The following is a 6,556-nucleotide window of genomic DNA, read 5'->3' on the forward strand; positions in this document are numbered from 1 at the left end:
ATTGTTAAGGCATAGACATACACTTCAATGATGTGTTTCATATTACAGTAACTTTCCATGTTCCATTTGTGCATTGATTACAGTCCCCAAGAGCTTTTTTTAACTAAAAAGTATATTTGTCAAGACACTACTCAAAAAAAAAATGAATGGAGAAAAAAAAAAACCATGAACATACAGTCAAAAAAAGGCATTCGCCAGGCATACCTTTTATGTGTTCTACAATAAATTGTGATGGCTGTTAAGATGTATTTGGCACACGTTACTTCCCCTTAAAAGCAGGTATCCCTTAAAAGAAGGTTCCCCCATTCAGACCTCAGATTTGACCATTCGTCAAGTGGCTGCTTAGATGATAATATTATTTGTTGTTGTTGGTTTGGGAATCGTGGCTTCTAACGATTCCAGGTGTGGCAGATGAAGATTTTAACTGACGTCCAGACTGCCAGAGCTGTTTAAATGCTGCAGTCTGGGAATACTCAAAGACCTGTAGTTGGTCAATTGGATGTGACCCTTTCTGTTGCTTCCACATTGTGGACACATTATCAACCCATAGGTTTGTATACCAGGCGCCCTGGACGAAGTGTTGTGAGATCACCCACACCACACAGTATACTCATATCTACAAAACAAGGCAATGAGAAATCACCAGTCCACTACACATGGCCTTAATATCCACTATAAGCAACCAGACTGTGAAAATGCATTGCATGTTTAGTTTGAGGTCAAAAAGACCAGCTACAGCTCCTCCATTGACCACACAAGACAGAAAAAACAGCTGATAACAGACTACACCAGAACAAGCAGCTCCGTCATTGGGGAGCTGTTTTCTTCACTGAGGAATCAAGATTTAATCTGTCTCCTAATGATCGACTTGTTGAAGTATGGACAACCTAAGTAGAACAATTTGTTAAACGCAACTTTGTTTAACATGACCGTTTTGGAGGGGACTACCTATGCTGTTGGGAAGTATTTGCATTGGAGGCCACACAGATCTTATTGTGCTTCCAGTGTCGCATGTACAGCTCTATGGTATATATGCAGTCTTAGACCTTTTACATTAGTAAGAAGATTTGCTGGAGCAAATCAGCCTGAGTTTGTTCTTAGTTTATCTTGAAGAAGACTATAGAGGTTATGGACTGGCCACATATCCAGCCTTTCTCAGGTCCCACCACAGTCGGATATGCGACAGATTACTGTACAAATACAATACATTCAATGAAAAAACTTTATTATTAAGAAGCAAGAAATACTTTTAAAAATGACTAACCGGAAACTAGTACAATAATATATACATTAGTCTCCAAACAGGGCACCAGGGAGATTAATTGTTGAATACGTATTCAGCTGATACTTGCTTAATGAACCATGCCGATTAATAATCAATAATTGTTGAATCTCTACTTATTTTGGTTAATTAGCACAGCCGATTCAACAATTTTCTGATTACCTGGTTTATATTATATTCTCAGAGGAAAGTTTCCTGCCTGATTAGCTAAATATTCTTTGTGAAACAAATAATTAGAAAGGATGAAATATTAAAAACCTCTATATGACACTGTGAAGCCCTCACAGAAATGTTGATGTGTAAACTGAGTTTTCTGGCATTTGTATGCAGATTCCTTTTTTTTCTTCCCCAAAGGCCCTTGAGTTTCTCAACTGGACCCAATTACAAAGGAAATCTACAATGTTAATGAGGAGCCTCAACTGTGCAATGAACAGTCTGCTGATTGTTTAGGCGCACAATCTATGGGGGGTGTGGGGTTTAAATTTTACAGAAAAGACACGAACAATACCACTGCCCCTACATTGCTGAGAGTCAGCTAGCATACCCCTGGACCTGACCTTAACTACTCCCCAAGGCTTTCCAACGAATCAGCTGCTTCACTGAGCTGGTTTGTAACTTTATGAGCAAGGACAATAGTTTGAACACACTGATTCTTTTTATTCTCTATAAGAAACATGTCTGTTTGTTGCCTTTTGGGTAACAGAAGAAAAATAAAAACACCATAGCAAAATGTAGCGCACTTCAGGAATGCATGGCTGCTGCATACACAGTATTTACTGTTTACTTAGGCATAGGTATGGTAACTCAAGTTGTCACTTTTTCCATTTACATTTAAAAGGTTTAATGTGGAATACAAATGTAGGAGCCATATAAAAACTAAACACTGTGTGTCCTATATTGCTGTGCCTTTTTTTTAAACAAAAATATTTTATTAACAACAGAAAGCTTTCCCCCGAAAACAAAATGGACTATCAATGCCAACCATACTCTGATTTCTGAAGCAGCTATACCTTGCTTACCAAAATGCTCTTGTGTAAAACCTGTTATCAGCGTGGGGTGTTGATTATGACTAATACCTTTATAAAATGTTAATCAATGCGAGTGCAGTGATGCTAAGATTGTAATGTCAACAGAGGCAAAATGATGCCACAGTGGTAAATAGCACCTCAGTGGTATGAGCCAATACAAACTGGTCATCCAGTAGAATACTGTTTGTACTGTGCAATATCTGTTCCAAATTCATAGCAATGCGTTTGCTGTTAATTACGTTCATCAATCATTCTTTACCATACTTTTTCTTTGCTTTACTGCACTGTGATAAGGGTTTACAGTGAATATTGCAGTCATTTCTATAAGGGTTTGAAGTCTGTACCATTTAACACAATCACTGTGCTTGCCTGAACTTAGTATTTTCACATATCATGCACTCTTTTTGTATGCATATGCACATAGCTGAACTGTTTGCCTACATTAAAAACCACAGTAAAAATGTATTTTACTGCACTGGGAAAGACCATGGATTCCTTCAACCACCTATTTTAGGTTATCCATAACCCCTAAAAATAAGCGGCTGATGCAAGCCACGGGGGTGCAAACAATTCTCTTAGAAAATCCAAATATGGCTTATGCATGCAGAGTATAGATTTATAAAAATCCATTCATAAGTCTTATGTTTTACCCTTATGATTGAGTGGATATGTGAATTTGGCCCTTCATTCACACAATATATCAATGAGTGTTGCAAATTAATGCACAACCAGACCATCAAACTACCTCTGCAGTGCAGATATCTCAGGGGTGGAACATGGCAGCGATGTTATCTTCTTTACAGGGATGCCAAGCCTCCATTTAATATATGAGAATTGGCCAGATCTGGGGGGTTATTTTCTTTTCTTTTCTATCAGAATTATGTATCCAGGATACCGGGGTTAAAGCCCATGCTCGTGCCATGCAGAGTAGAGAGGACCGCCAACAACACAACATCAACAACAACAACAACATCGTGCTGTGCCATCATTTTTTTTTTTTTTTTTTAATAGGCAAAAACATGTTGTCCATTAAATGTACAAATCAACGTTATAACTTAACTTAAAATAAGGTTAGTATGTTCTAAACACCAGAACAATGGAAAACAAACAAACAGGAACAAAAAAAAAAACCCAAACGTTATTTAGAAAGCGATTGAGTGCAAACAGCCAATCAGCTTCCAGATCTAGCGGGCTTCTATTTTGCATAGATGCCCACTGGAATGTTGAAGTGCTTAACTGTGAATAACATTTTAAAATCAATCCACACATAAATACTGGCTTTTCCCCTTAACATTCTACTCTACAACTAATCTGATAACATAAAAAGTTACTTAAACTAACTTTCTGACGCTGGTCTAGAGACAAGGGAAATCATGTCTGTGACAGGACATCATAATGAAGGCTCAATTTGCAGCTACTGGACAGCAGGTCAACAGGGAAGACATGATTGGTCCACAATTCTGTCATCGACTGGATCCAAACAACACCCTCCCTCAAATCCAGCCAGTCAAACTCCCAACCCCGTTTTGGTTCTTTCCGCACCAGCCAATCCACTCCACATTTTAAAGCTAAGCTAATTATATATATATATATATATATATATATATATATATATATATATATATATATATATATATATATATATATATATATATATATATATATATATATATATAATGAATGTAAAACATGAATTCATTTCTTGAAGAATTTAGATTTATGAATAAATAAATTGCCAACAGTATATAATTAAATTAAAATAAACTCTACATCTTTTTTAAATTTCTGAATGAGCTTATTATATCCTCATTTATAGATCAATCAGTACATTTAAATGGTTTCGGATTTAAAAAAACTGACATCGTTCGAACAATTTATAGTTAAAGTACTTAAAACAAGTATTGTAAATGTACAATAGACTTTTCTTCCCTATCACAGGAGTTACACAATGCTGACACATTTGGATTGTATTTATTAGCTATATAGTTAGTGAGGTAGATATTATAGAAATGTTAAAGCTAATTTCTCTAACTTTATTACTAATATAATATTTAAATTAGAATGTCCAAGTTGTGAAGAAAGCCATGCCAAAATTAAATTCATTTAGAAAGTATATCATCTTGGATAATGAAAGTATTTCTAATGTAAAAATTGACGACTCGAGTCTAACAATTGTTTAGTGATTGTATTTTTGTTATTGTAGGACTAGTTACTCTTAAACAGAGTCTGAATTCCTGAAGGAATAGCATTCAAAACATAACAGAATTATTGGTATGCCAATGGAAAATCATATGTATGCATAAACATTTCATAAGTCAAAACAATTCCAGATTTATCAAATGAATCTGAGATACACAAAATATAACTTTCTTTCCAAGACACATGCTGTGGTAGTTTGAGTGCCTCGTACAGAGCCACCACCATCACATCTTACAGCACCATGTTTTCATTGGCGGTCACGACACATCTAAGCACCAATAGGACCAGCCTTGCTTAGCTTCTCAAAGTTGACAAGGTTATAGGCTATATTATTATTTGGTCCCAAATTATAAATGTTGGATATGTTGGAAGTTGCTCCTCTTTTTATGCAGTAGGGGTAATTTCCAAATCTTTTAATATAAAATTATTCAATTATTTTTTAATACAAAAAACACTTTTTCAAGTTATGGAATGAATATTAATCAACCTGAGGAGCCTTCAATTAAATACAAATGTACATGTTTGAAATTATAAAATGCTTGTATGAGATACACAAAAGAATCATCACATTAAAATTGTTTGACAATGCAAGTCTCTAACATTTTTTCCTGCTTTAGTTTGAAATAACTGTCATTAGACTGCCACCCAGTTGTTTTGGATATCACTACAGGATCCCCCAAGGAACTTTGACTTACAGAGACTAGGGTGCGTGAACTATGCATAAGCTGCACAGTCACTTCCAACAATGTCTCACCTAAAAGATGGAGCACAATGAGGTTAAGTGATTTGCTCAGGGTCACACACCTGGGATTTGAGCCAGGGATCTCTTGGTTACAAGCCTGTTTCATTAATCACTGGACTGCACAGCCTCCTGTTTTTTTTTCACCACCAGCAATCAAAAATATAATACTGTAAATGACCACGGGCATATACTTGGTGCAAAAAGTGGAAAGAACTTGATCATGCTGATATGCTTGTATACATTGGGTTGCTTATGTTAGCTGGTGTACAGATTGAAAGGAGAAGCAAATATTAGTTTGTGGAATACAGAAAACTGGTAGGGCTGTATTTCCAGCTACTATGCCACTGGAATCATTTCACATCATTGCTGGAGTGACTCGCTTTCAAACTTGTGATACCAGAGCTAAATGACATGGAATTAGCTCTTGGAAGTGTGGAATAAATGGGTAGAAATGTTGCCTTTGTTTTATAACCCAGGATGAAATGTTAGTGCATGAACATCTTGTCCTTTTAGGCAGTATATGCCTTACAAGCCTGCTAAGTAGGGCAGAAAAACATGGGCAACCTGAGATGCTAAATCCGGATAAATAATTAAATAAACAACAACAACAACAACAACAACAACAATAATAATAATAATAATAATAATAATAAAATAATAATAATAATAATAATAATAATAATAATAATAATAATAATAATAATAATAAGGAACCTGAGAGTACATATTATTCATTCTTAACAAAAATGTTCTTCACATATACTATATTGGGTCAGTATCATACCTAATTTCTGAACATATAGGAGGGTAGAGTAAAAACAAAAAAAACAAAGCTCATTTTGCGCTGGAGCGAAACTGGCAGGTATGTAAGAAAGTAGTGTGTAGTGGGTTGAGGTTGGGGTTAGTGAGTGCAAGTAGCTTCATTGTCTCACCGTTTTATTAAGTTTCAATCATTCTGTTTATTTATTTTTAATAAATTATAGGTGCTTTCACCTGTGTTCAGAAGCTGTTCTTCAGTTGCCTGCTGCATACATGTGTAACATGTCGTCTACATCCGTGTCTTTAAAGAGGTAAGAGCCAGCGTCGCACAGTGATCAGCAGCTCTGGATTAAGTTTCCATTTATCTTGTTGGCAATGCACTGCTGTGCAATAGAGAGTGCTTTCTTACTAGTATAGAGACACTTTGGCTGCTTAAATTACAAACTATATGGCAGACAACCAGAAGGGTAGCTACAGAACACATAGTGCAAGCCCTGTAACACACACACACACTGACTGAGATTATATATATATATATATATATAT

The sequence above is a fragment of the Polyodon spathula genome, chromosome 1 (assembly GCF_017654505.1).
Source record: "Polyodon spathula isolate WHYD16114869_AA chromosome 1, ASM1765450v1, whole genome shotgun sequence".
Lineage (NCBI taxonomy): Eukaryota > Metazoa > Chordata > Actinopteri > Acipenseriformes > Polyodontidae > Polyodon > Polyodon spathula.